Here is a 13,256-nt window from a genome sequence, read left to right on the forward strand (position 1 = left end):
TTTATTATAGAGCTTTTCAAGGATTAAAGATAAGGCACTTACAAAGGAGTCCCAAATACTCAGAGATGGTTGACTTCTGTAATATGGGTCGTAGACTAAAAGCAGCGCAAAAACAGAGTGCAACAGGGTCCAAAAAACTTGAGTGCCACAAGAGAGTTTGAATGCAAGCGTATCCTTTTACAGATCCAGAGATATACTCATGCAATTTTTGTTTTTAGGACAGAACGTGCATGATGAAAAAAACATTGTTTTTAAAAAGCGCATTGCAGAATATCAGTACTTTGATGTGGGAAAACTTCAAAACTTTCAAACAAAATATTTGTAGGCAGCTTACAGCAAGTTGTTGTGGCCGAGTGGTTAAGGTGATGGACTCGAAATCCATTGGAGTATCCCCGCGCAGGTTCGAATCCTGCCAACAACGACAATCTTTTTATTATCAGCTACAATTTCAGAAGTTAACCTTTAGTATTTCTTCCATTTCAGTTTTATAAATAGGTGGCTTATTTTTGTGTCACTATTGCCTCTCCACATATTTGTTATCGCTACCTCTTTCATGTCTTTGCTACACCTCATTCCTACTTTAGCACTGGTGTAAACGCTTCAAATTATTATACCGTTGCTCTCTCATTCATACCTGCGCATGCACTTGAAAGTTACTTTACCAATAAAAGACGCAAAGAGAGAAATAGAACAAAAGTGCTGGCTGGATTGGCAAACACACTTCATAAAACTGCATTTTCTTTTTATTCTCCCCCGTGTTACATGCTTAACCTCCCCATGTGTAATTTCTCTTAACCTGCTGTCCCAGGAAGAGAATTTCATCTACAGGCTCTTTCTGTGTTTTTTTCCCTAGTCTGTCTTTCCCATTTCTTAGCTGTGTAACTGTTCCTTTACGCGCTGTATTTAAACGCCATCAATCTCATTTGAGCTCCTTGCTCCCGCTTCTGTTTTCTCCACCTCTCATACTGCCAGTTCTCTCTTTCTCTGTGGTTGGTGGCTACTTTCCTGAGCTTCCGAAGCCACGTGGTTCCTGCCTCTTGTTGTCAGACTTGAATTGGAAAAGGAACCATATTAACAAGCCTTTACCACTCACACACGGCGGAAGTTTATACTTTAATTCAGTGAGCTAAGAAAAGCGTGTTGTGGGTCCCCTACGAGCCATGGTGCTTGCTTCATCATGATTTGGCACCAGTCATTAGCCGCAGCTCTGCTAATGAGCCACTGAGGTCAGTTTCAATATTTACTCAAAAACATAACCATGCAGCCCACCCCTCAACTGTGTATTTATCTTGCTTTTCTGCTGTTCGTGTGATTAGCTGGGAGGAGCTCACGGCGACATCCTCCCTATAAAAGTGTAGATGGATCACTCTCTAACTCTTTCTTGCTTCACATACAAATGGCTTGAAAGGTGCAGGGAAGATGCAGGTCTAATAGACAGAATAGAAGGTCTGTGCCAGGTGGGTTTCTCTGCATTGGTGTCCCATCACAGGTCCGCAAGTGTAATGTGTGATCTTTGACTCCTGGCATTTCACAAGCAGGCGGCCAGGAAACGGTTTCAGCCTATCAACCACTGAGGAGACGCAGCCTCTGAATGAGGAATAAGGAAGCAATGAATACATCCAGCCTATCACAGGAACAGCCCTGAGTGTTCCGAATTATAAATTCTCAATGTCACTGTATGTTGTTGAGCCCAAGTAGCTCGCCGTGATCGTATAGTGGTTAGTACTCTGCGTTGTGGCCGCAGCAACCTCGGTTCGAATCTGAGTCACGGCATTGTGGTTGGCAATGTCACGGCAGTTGGGTGTTTATTTTACAGAATTAGCAAATGTACCAGTGGTTTTTGTAAAATGTCTATTAAAAACAGATCCTTTCAAATATTTAAACCATCTAACAACAGATGATTTAAACTCGCATGATTATAAGCTGTAGCTATAATGTATTTACTTACATAAATTATCGTTCTTGAACCTATTGGGGTTGGAGGGGGAGCGGAGCTCACCCCCCAGGTGCAGTTGAGTGACCTGTGTTGTGGCTCTCTAGAGGGAAGGCACAAATTTTGCTGTCACCCAGCCCAATCCAGACGTGTATTGGGGCCAGGTTTCAGGCAAATAGAGCAGTAAGTGCAGAGAAATGTTCACTCTCTAAAACTGGCATTTCTAAAATAGTAAAGTTAAATCCAACCTCACCAGTAAGTAGGATTTTCAATAAATAAATAAAGCTACTCCTCTCCGATATGGAATTACCAAATAAAAAGTATAGGGGAATACACAGAGCTAACCTATGAGAGGGGTAGACCTCACAGTAGTGAAAAATGAAATAGACTGTTTGGTACTTACAGGACACGCGAACCACCAAAGTACATATCTTATTTTTTACTTACATAGCATCATGCACCTAGGACTACCTAGGGCCTACCTTAGGTGTAAAGTATATGTAATAAAAGGGGAGTTTAAGGCTTGGCAAGTAGGCTGGGACTCCCCTGGGAGACCCCTGAGTCTATGCCCAGAACCATAACTCTGCCAGTCGAGTACTTACCTAAAAGCCGATAACTCACTTTTCTTCCATAGGCTAACATTGAGTTGTTTCACTTGGAAATTCTTCTAAGTGGTGTGGAGTTTTGGAACTTTAAAATATTCATCTAAAATCAGCTGAACAACGAATTCTGATTTACTCACCTGTTATCAGGAGAGACCTCAGTGCTGCATCTTGGAGCTCAGTACTGACCCTGAAAAGTAATTTTAACCGTACTTACCAGTAACTCGAATTTCCTTCCATGGGATATCATTGCCTGCTTTTTGCTGAAAATTTTCTAGGTACTGACCCTGAAAAGTAATTTTAACCGTACTTACCAGTAACTCGAATATCCTTCCATGGGATATCATTGCCTGCTTTTTGCTGAAAATTTTCTAAGTGTCGATTTTTGAAACTTACAAATATTCTTTAAAAATCGTACCAACTGTGAAAACGTAATTGTTTACCTGTTTTAGATAGATGTCCCAGTACTGAGCCTAGGAGCCCAGCACTGGATTACAAAAGTAACGAGAACGTACTTTACCCGTAACTTGAATTTTCTTCCATAGGAAACCATTGACTGTTTTTCTGTGAAATTTCTTCTAAGTGTCGATTTTGCAAACATGTAAATATTCCTTAAAAATCGCCTGTATAACTTAAACGCAGTTTCTCAACTGCTTACAGGTGGTACAGTAGTGCTGGATCTAGGATCCAACACTGACCTAGAAAAAGTAACCATAACCCCACTTACCTGCTAAGTGAATTTCCTTCCATAGGATAACATAGGTAATTTGATCAGCAAAAGTTTCTAAGTGTCAACTTTTAAAATAGCAAAATATTGCTTAAAAATCACAACAGTAACTAAAACGAATTTACTCACTTGTTTCCAAGAACTGTCCCAGGACTGAATCTAGGATCCAGTCCTGGATTTAGAAAAGTAATCCTGAAAGTAATTAATTGCATATAACTTAAAATTCCCATTGAGCTCAATGTATTATTGTGATTCAAATTGTGTTGCCTATTGCAATAAACTGTAACTATGACCTGCAAAAGTCAATTGCCTATTGCAAAGTATTTAACTAAAGCATCTCATTCTGAGAAAGTATATTTTGATACCTATTGTTGGTTCTAAAATAAAACAACAATATCTTTTGTATGCAAACCAATGGCCTAGAGTTCAGTTCTTGAGTGTGTGAGACCATTTGCTGACTGAGTGTGTACAACAAATGTTTTACACTGTACTCTGATACTGCCTTACTGCTCGGCAAGCTACCACTTTAGAGAGTAAGGTTATATCTAACTTTAGCCTCTGCCTAACCACTGGGGACTCTGTGCACACTGTACCTATTTGGGAACAGTATATACAGAGCCACTTTCTCACAGTAGTGATAAAGTGATTAGAGTCCTAAGGCCAACATAAAGATACAGCAAAACGTGAGGTGAAAAGCAAAAAGGTTGCTGGTAGGCCACCTTAAGGATGCCAGGTCTACCAAAAACTGAACTAAGGATAACATGAGTAAAACATCAGGTTTCTCTACTGCATTTGGTGAGACAAGTGGGCCTTCTTTTATCTTCCATTCAAGCAATCTTTGACAGACCCCTTTATTATAGAGCTTTTCAAGGATTAAAGATAAGGCACTTACAAAGGAGTCCCAAATACTCAGAGATGGTTGACTTCTGTAATATGGGTCGTAGACTAAAAGCAGCGCAAAAACAGAGTGCAACAGGGTCCAAAAAACTTGAGTGCCACAAGAGAGTTTGAATGCAAGCGTATCCTTTTACAGATCCAGAGATATACTCATGCAATTTTTGTTTTTAGGACAGAACGTGCATGATGAAAAAAACATTGTTTTTAAAAAGCGCATTGCAGAATATCAGTACTTTGATGTGGGAAAACTTCAAAACTTTCAAACAAAATATTTGTAGGCAGCTTACAGCAAGTTGTTGTGGCCGAGTGGTTAAGGTGATGGACTCGAAATCCATTGGAGTATCCCCGCGCAGGTTCGAATCCTGCCAACAACGACAATCTTTTTATTATCAGCTACAATTTCAGAAGTTAACCTTTAGTATTTCTTCCATTTCAGTTTTATAAATAGGTGGCTTATTTTTGTGTCACTATTGCCTCTCCACATATTTGTTATCGCTACCTCTTTCATGTCTTTGCTACACCTCATTCCTACTTTAGCACTGGTGTAAACGCTTCAAATTATTATACCGTTGCTCTCTCATTCATACCTGCGCATGCACTTGAAAGTTACTTTACCAATAAAAGACGCAAAGAGAGAAATAGAACAAAAGTGCTGGCTGGATTGGCAAACACACTTCATAAAACTGCATTTTCTTTTTATTCTCCCCCGTGTTACATGCTTAACCTCCCCATGTGTAATTTCTCTTAACCTGCTGTCCCAGGAAGAGAATTTCATCTACAGGCTCTTTCTGTGTTTTTTTCCCTAGTCTGTCTTTCCCATTTCTTAGCTGTGTAACTGTTCCTTTACGCGCTGTATTTAAACGCCATCAATCTCATTTGAGCTCCTTGCTCCCGCTTCTGTTTTCTCCACCTCTCATACTGCCAGTTCTCTCTTTCTCTGTGGTTGGTGGCTACTTTCCTGAGCTTCCGAAGCCACGTGGTTCCTGCCTCTTGTTGTCAGACTTGAATTGGAAAAGGAACCATATTACCAAGCCTTTACCACTCACACACGGCGGAAGTTTATACTTTAATTCAGTGAGCTAAGAAAAGCGTGTTGTGGGTCCCCTACGAGCCATGGTGCTTGCTTCATCATGATTTGGCACCAGTCATTAGCCGCAGCTCTGCTAATGAGCCACTGAGGTCAGTTTCAATATTTACTCAAAAACATAACCATGCAGCCCACCCCTCAACTGTGTATTTATCTTGCTTTTCTGCTGTTCGTGTGATTAGCTGGGAGGAGCTCACGGCGACATCCTCCCTATAAAAGTGTAGATGGATCACTCTCTAACTCTTTCTTGCTTCACATACAAATGGCTTGAAAGGTGCAGGGAAGATGCAGGTCTAATAGACAGAATAGAAGGTCTGTGCCAGGTGGGTTTCTCTGCATTGGTGTCCCATCACAGGTCCGCAAGTGTAATGTGTGATCTTTGACTCCTGGCATTTCACAAGCAGGCGGCCAGGAAACGGTTTCAGCCTATCAACCACTGAGGAGACGCAGCCTCTGAATGAGGAATAAGGAAGCAATGAATACATCCAGCCTATCACAGGAACAGCCCTGAGTGTTCCGAATTATAAATTCTCAATGTCACTGTATGTTGTTGAGCCCAAGTAGCTCGCCGTGATCGTATAGTGGTTAGTACTCTGCGTTGTGGCCGCAGCAACCTCTGTTCGAATCTGAGTCACGGCATTGTGGTTGGCAATGTCACGGCAGTTGGGTGTTTATTTTACAGAATTAGCAAATGTACCAGTGGTTTTTGTAAAATGTCTATTAAAAACAGATCCTTTCAAATATTTAAACCATCTAACAACAGATGATTTAAACTCGCATGATTATAAGCTGTAGCTATAATGTATTTACTTACATAAATTATCGTTCTTGAACCTATTGGGGTTGGAGGGGGAGCGGAGCTCACCCCCCAGGTGCAGTTGAGTGACCTGTGTTGTGGCTCTCTAGAGGGAAGGCACAAATTTTGCTGTCACCCAGCCCAATCCAGACGTGTATTGGGGCCAGGTTTCAGGCAAATAGAGCAGTAAGTGCAGAGAAATGTTCACTCTCTAAAACTGGCATTTCTAAAATAGTAAAGTTAAATCCAACCTCACCAGTAAGTAGGATTTTCAATAAATAAATAAAGCTACTCCTCTCCGATATGGAATTACCAAATAAAAAGTATAGGGGAATACACAGAGCTAACCTATGAGAGGGGTAGACCTCACAGTAGTGAAAAATGAAATAGACTGTTTGGTACTTACAGGACACGCGAACCACCAAAGTACATATCTTATTTTTTACTTACATAGCATCATGCACCTAGGACTACCTAGGGCCTACCTTAGGTGTAAATTATATGTAATAAAAGGGGAGTTTAAGGCTTGGCAAGTAGGCTGGGACTCCCCTGGGAGACCCCTGAGTCTATGCCCAGAACCATAACTCTGCTAGTCGAGTACTTACCTAAAAGCCGATAACTCACTTTTCTTCCATAGGCTAACATTGAGTTGTTTCACTTGGAAATTCTTCTAAGTGGTGTGGAGTTTTGGAACTTTAAAATATTCATCTAAAATCAGCCGAACAACGAATTCTGATTTACTCACCTGTTATCGGGAGAGACCTCAGTGCTGCATCTTGGAGCTCAGTACTGACCCTGAAAAGTAATTTTAACTGTACTTACCAGTAACTCGAATTTCCTTCCATGGGATATCATTGCCTGCTTTTTGCTGAAAATTTTCTAGGTACTGACCCTGAAAAGTAATTTTAACTGTACTTACCAGTAACTCGAATATCCTTCCATGGGATATCATTGCCTGCTTTTTGCTGAAAATTTTCTAAGTGTCGATTTTTGAAACTTACAAATATTCTTTAAAAATCGTACCAACTGTGAAAACGTAATTGTTTACCTGTTTTAGATAGATGTCCCAGTACTGAGCCTAGGAGCCCAGCACTGGATTACAAAAGTAACGAGAACGTACTTTACCCGTAACTTGAATTTTCTTCCATAGGAAACCATTGACAGTTTTTCTGTGAAATTTCTTCTAAGTGTCGATTTTGCAAACATGTAAATATTCCTTAAAAATCGCCTGTATAACTTAAACGCAGTTTCTCAACTGCTTACAGGTGGTACAGTAGTGCTGGATCTAGGATCCAACACTGACCTAGAAAAAGTAACCATAACCCCACTTACCTGCTAAGTGAATTTCCTTCCATAGGATAATATTGGTAATTTGATCAGCAAAAGTTTCTAAGTGTCAACTTTTAAAATAGCAAAATATTGCTTAAAAATCACAACAGTAACTAAAACGAATTTACTCACTTGTTTCCAAGAACTGTCCCAGGACTGAATCTAGGATCCAGTCCTGGATTTAGAAAATTAATCCTGAAAGTAATTAATTGCATATAACTTAAAATTCCCATTGAGCTCAATGTATTATTGTGATTCAAATTGTGTTGCCTATTGCAATAAACTGTAACTATGACCTGCAAAAGTCAATTGCCTATTGCAAAGTATTTAACTAAAGCATCTCATTCTGAGAAAGTATATTTTGATACCTATTGTTGGTTCTAAAATAAAACAACAATATCTTTTGTATGCAAACCAATGGCCTAGAGTTCAGTTCTTGAGTGTGTGAGACCATTTGCTGACTGAGTGTGTACAACAAATGTTTTACACTGTACTCTGATACTGCCTTACTGCTCGGCAAGCTACCACTTTAGAGAGTAAGGTTATATCTAACTTTAGCCTCTGCCAAACCTCTGGGGACTGGGGACACTGTGCACACTGTACCTATTTGGGAACAGTATATACAGAGCCACTTTCTCAAAGTAGTGATAAAGTGATTAGAGTCCTAAGGCCAACATAAAGATACAGCAAAACGTGAGGTGAAAAGCAAAAAGGTTGCTGGTAGGCCACCTTAAGGATGCCAGGTCTAACAAAAACTGAACTAAGGATAACATGAGTAAAACATCAGGTTTCTCTACTGTATTTGGTGAGACAAGTGGGCCTTCTTTTATCTTCCATTCAAGCAATCTTTGACAGACCCCTTTATTATAGAGCTTTTCAAGGATTAAAGATAAGGCACTTACAAAGGAGTCCCAAATACTCAGAGATGGTTGACTTCTGTAATATGGGTCGTAGACTAAAAGCAGCGCAAAAACAGAGTGCAACAGGGTCCAAAAAACTTGAGTGCCACAAGAGAGTTTGAATGCAAGCGTATCCTTTTACAGATCCAGAGATATACTCATGCAATTTTTGTTTTTAGGACAGAACATGCATGATGAAAAAAACATTGTTTTTAAAAAGCGCATTGCAGAATATCAGTACTTTGATGTGGGAAAACTTCAAAACTTTCAAACAAAATATTTGTAGGCAGCTTACAGCAAGTTGTTGTGGCCGAGTGGTTAAGGCGATGGACTCGAAATCCATTGGGGTATCCCCGCGCAGGTTCGAATCCTGCCAACAACGAGAATCTTTTTATTATCGGCTACAATTTCAGAAGTTAACCTTTAGTATTTCTTCCATTTCAGTTTTATAAATAGGTGGCTTATTTTTGTGTCACTATTGCCTCTCCACATATTTGTTATCGCCACCTCTTTCATGTCTTTGCTACACCTCATTCCTACTTTAGCACTGGTGTAAACGCTTCAAATTATTATACCGTTGCTCTTTCATTCATACCTGCGCATGCACTTGAAAGTTACTTTACCAATAAAAGACGCAAAGAGAGAAATAGAACAAAAGTGCTGGCTGGATTGGCAAACACACTTCATAAAACTGCATTTTCTTTTTTATTCTCCCCCGTGTTACATGCTTAACCTCCCCATGTGTAATTTCTCTTAACCTGGTGTCCCAGGAAGAGATTTCATCTACAGGCTCTTTCTGTGTTTTTTTCCCTAGTCTGTCTTTCCCATTTCTTAGCTGTGTAACTGTTCCTTTATGCGCTCTATTTAAACTCCATCAATCTCATTTGAGCTCCTTGCTCCCGCTTCTGTTTTTTCCACCTCTCATACTGCCAGTTCTCTCTTTCTCTGTGGTTGGTGGCTACTTTCCTGAGCTTCCGAAGCCACGTGGTTCCTGCCTCTTGCTGTCAGACTTGAATTGGAAAAGGAACCATATTAACAAGCCTTTACCACTCACACACGGCGGAAGTTTATACTTTAATTCAGTGAGCTAAGAAAAGTGTGTTGTGGGTCCCCTACGAGCCATGGTGCTTGCTTCATCATGATTTGGCACCAGTCATTAGCCACAGCTCTGCTAATGAGCCACTGAGGTCAGTTTCAATATTTACTCAAAAACATAACCATGCAGCCCACCCCTCAACTGTGTATTTATCTTGCTTTTCTGCTGTTCGTGTGATTAGCTGGGAGGAGCTCACGGCGACATCCTCCCTATAAAAGTGTAGATGGATCACTCTCTAACTCTTTCTTGCTTCACATACAAATGGCTTGAAAGGTGCAGGGAAGATGCAGGTCTAATAGACAGAATAGAAGGTCTGTGCCAGGTGGGTTTCTCTGCATTGGTGTCCCATCACAGGTCCGCAAGTCTAATGTGTGATCTTTGACTCCTGGCATTTAGCAAGCAGGCGGCCAGGAAACGGTTTCAGCCTATCAACCACTGAGGAGACGCAGCCTCTGAATGAGGAATGAGGAAGCAATGAATACATCCAGCCTATCACAGGAACAGCCCTGAGTGTTCCGAATTATAAATTCTCCATGTCACTGTTTGTCGTTGAGCCCAAGTAGCTCGCCGTGATCGTATAGTGGTTAGTACTCTGCGTTGTGGCCGCAGCAACCTCGGTTCGAATCTGAGTCATGGCATTGTGGTTGGCAATGTCACGGCAGTTGGGTGTTAATTTTACAGAATTAGCAAATGTACCAGTGGTTTTTGTAAAATGTCTATTAAAAACAGATCCTTTCAAATATTTAAACCATCTAACAACAAATGATTTAAACTCGCATGATTATAAGCTGTAGCTATAATGTATTTACTTACATAAATTATCGTTCTTGAACCTATTGGGGTTGGAGGGGGAGCGGAGCTCACCCCCAGGTGCAGTTGAGTGACCTGTGTTGTGGCTCTCTAGAGGGAAGGCACAAATTTTGCTGTCACCCAGCCCAATCCAGACGTGTATTGGGGCCAGGTTTCAGGCAAATAGAGCAGTAAGTGCAGAGAAATGTTCACTCTCTAAAAGTGGCATTTCTAAAATAGTAAAGTTAAATCCAACCTCACCAGTAAGTAGGATTTTCAATAAATAAATAAAGCTACTCCTCTCCGATATGGAATTACCAAATAAAAAGTATAGGGGAATACACAGAGCTAACCTATGAGAGGGGTAGACCTCACAGTAGTGAAAAATGAAATAGACTGTTTGGTACTTACAGGACACGCGAACCACCAAAGTACATATCTTATTTTTTACTTACATAGCATCATGCACCTAGGACTACCTAGGGCCTACCTTAGGTGTAAATTATATGTAATAAAAGGGGAGTTTAAGGCTTGGCAAGTAGGCTGGGACTCCCCTGGGAGACCCCTGAGTCTATGCCCAGAACCATAACTCTGCCAGTCGAGTACTTACCTAAAAGCCGATAACTCACTTTTCTTCCATAGGCTAACATTGAGTTGTTTCACTTGGAAATTCTTCTAAGTGGTGTGGAGTTTTGGAACTTTAAAATATTCATCTAAAATCAGCCGAACAACGAATTCTGATTTACTCACCTGTTATCAGGAGAGACCTCAGTGCTGCATCTTGGAGCTCAGTACTGACCCTGAAAAGTAATTTTAACCGTACTTACCAGTAACTCGAATTTCCTTCCATGGGATATCATTGCCTGCTTTTTGCTGAAAATTTTCTAAGTGTCGATTTTTGAAACTTACAAATATTCTTTAAAAATCGTACCAACTGTGAAAACGTAATTGTTTACCTGTTTTAGATAGATGTCCCAGTACTGAGCCTAGGAGCCCAGCACTGGATTACAAAAGTAACGAGAACGTACTTTTCCCGTAACTTGAATTTTCTTCCATAGGAAACCATTGACTGTTTTTCTGTGAAATTTCTTCTAAGTGTCGATTTTGCAAACATGTAAATATTCCTTAAAAATCGCCTGTATAACTTAAACGCAGTTTCTCAACTGCTTACAGGTGGTACAGTAGTGCTGGATCTAGGATCCAACACTGACCTAGAAAAAGTAACCATAACCCCACTTACCTGCTAAGTGAATTTCCTTCCATAGGATAACATTGGTAATTTGATCAGCAAAAGTTTCTAAGTGTCAACTTTTAAAATAGCAAAATATTGCTTAAAAATCACAACAGTAACTAAAACGAATTTACTCACTTGTTTCCAAGAACTGTCCCAGGACTGAATCTAGGATCCAGTCCTGGATTTAGAAAAGTAATCCTGAAAGTAATTAATTGCATATAACTTAAAATTCCCATTGAGCTCAATGTATTATTGTGATTCAAATTGTGTTGCCTATTGCAATAAACTGTAACTATGACCTGCAAAAGTCAATTGCCTATTGCAAAGTATTTAACTAAAGCATCTCATTCTGAGAAAGTATATTTTGATACCTATTGTTGGTTCTAAAATTAAACAACAATATCTTTTGTATGCAAACCAATGGCCTAGAGTTCAGTTCTTGAGTGTGTGAGACCATTTGCTGACTGAGTGTGTACAACAAATGTTTTACACTGTACTCTGATACTGCCTTATTGCTCGGCAAGCTACCACTTTAGAGAGTAAGGTTATATCTAACTTTAGCCTCTGCCAAACCTCTAGGGACTGGGGACGCTGTGCACACTGTACCTATTTGGGAACAGTATATACAGAGCCACTTTCTCACAGTAGTGATAAAGTGATTAGAGTCCTATGGCCAACATAAAGATACAGCAAAACGTGAGGTGAAAAGCAAAAAGGTTGCTGGTAGGCCACCTTAAGGATGCCAGGTCTAACAAAAACTGAACTAAGGATAACATGAGTAAAACATCAGGTTTCTCTACTGCATTTGGTGAGAGAAGTGGGCATTCTTTTATCTTCCATTCAAGCAATCTTTGACAGACCCCTTTATTATAGAGCTTTTCAAGGATTAAAGATAAGGCACTTACAAAGGAGTCCCACATACTCAGAGATGGTTGACTTCTGTAATATGGGTCGTAGACTAAAAGCAGCGCAAAAACAGAGTGCAACAGGGTCCAAAAAACTTGAGTGCCACAAGAGAGTTTGAATGCAAGCGTATCCTTTTACAGATCCAGAGATATACTCATGCAATTTTTGTTTTTAGGACAGAACGTGCATGATGAAAAAAACATTGTTTTTAAAAAGAGCATTGCAGAATATCAGTACTTTGATGTGGGAAAACTTCAAAACTTTCAAACAAAATATTTGTAGGCAGCTTACAGCAAGTTGTTGTGGCCGAGTGGTTAAGGTGATGGTCTCGAAATCCATTGGGGTATCCCCGCGCAGGTTCGAATCCTGCCAACAACGAGAATCTTTTTATTATCGGCTACAATTTCAGAAGTTAACCTTTAGTATTTCTTCCATTTCAGTTTTATAAATAGGTGGCTTATTTTTGTGTCACTATTGCCTCTCCACATATTTGTTATCGCTACCTCTTTCATGTCTTTGCTACACCTCATTCCTACTTTAGCACTGGTGTAAACGCTTCAAATTATTATACTGTTGCTCTCTCATTCATACCTGCGCATGCACTTGAAAGTTACTTTACCAATAAAAGACGCAAAGAGAGAAATAGAACAAAAGTGCTGGCTGGATTGGCAAACACACTTCATAAAACTGCATTTTCTTTTTATTCTCCCCCGTGTTACATGCTTAACCTCCCCATGTGTAATTTCTCTTAACCTGCTGTCCCAGGAAGAGAATTTCATCTACAGGCTCTTTCTGTGTTTTTTTCCCTAGTCTGTCTTTCCCATTTCTTAGCTGTGTAACTGTTCCTTTACGCGCTCTATTTAAACGCCATCAATCTCATTTGAGCTCCTTGCTCCCGCTTCTGTTTTCTCCACCTCTCATACTGCCAGTTCTCTCTTTCTCTGTGGTTGGTGGCTACTTT

At 40.1% G+C, this 13,256-nt stretch overlaps 4 non-coding genes across 4 annotated transcripts; all 4 read left to right on the forward strand.

Annotated features, from left to right (window-relative positions):
• Window positions 1–339: 339 nt before the first annotated feature.
• Window positions 340–421, forward strand: TRNAS-CGA (transfer RNA serine (anticodon CGA)). Its single transcript has one exon. It is a non-coding gene; the product is annotated as a tRNA-Ser (tRNA).
• Window positions 422–4,451: 4,030 nt separating this feature from the next.
• TRNAS-CGA (transfer RNA serine (anticodon CGA)) lies at window positions 4,452–4,533 on the forward strand. The gene has a single exon. It is a non-coding gene; the product is annotated as a tRNA-Ser (tRNA).
• A 4,037-nt stretch (window positions 4,534–8,570) lies between these two features.
• On the forward strand, window positions 8,571–8,652 carry TRNAS-CGA (transfer RNA serine (anticodon CGA)). Its single transcript has one exon. It is a non-coding gene; the product is annotated as a tRNA-Ser (tRNA).
• Window positions 8,653–12,591: 3,939 nt separating this feature from the next.
• On the forward strand, window positions 12,592–12,673 carry TRNAS-CGA (transfer RNA serine (anticodon CGA)). The gene has a single exon. It is a non-coding gene; the product is annotated as a tRNA-Ser (tRNA).
• Window positions 12,674–13,256: the final 583 nt, after the last annotated feature.

The sequence above is a fragment of the Triturus cristatus genome, chromosome 12 (genome assembly GCF_964204655.1).
Source record: "Triturus cristatus chromosome 12, aTriCri1.1, whole genome shotgun sequence".
In the NCBI taxonomy this organism is placed as follows: domain Eukaryota; kingdom Metazoa; phylum Chordata; class Amphibia; order Caudata; family Salamandridae; genus Triturus; species Triturus cristatus.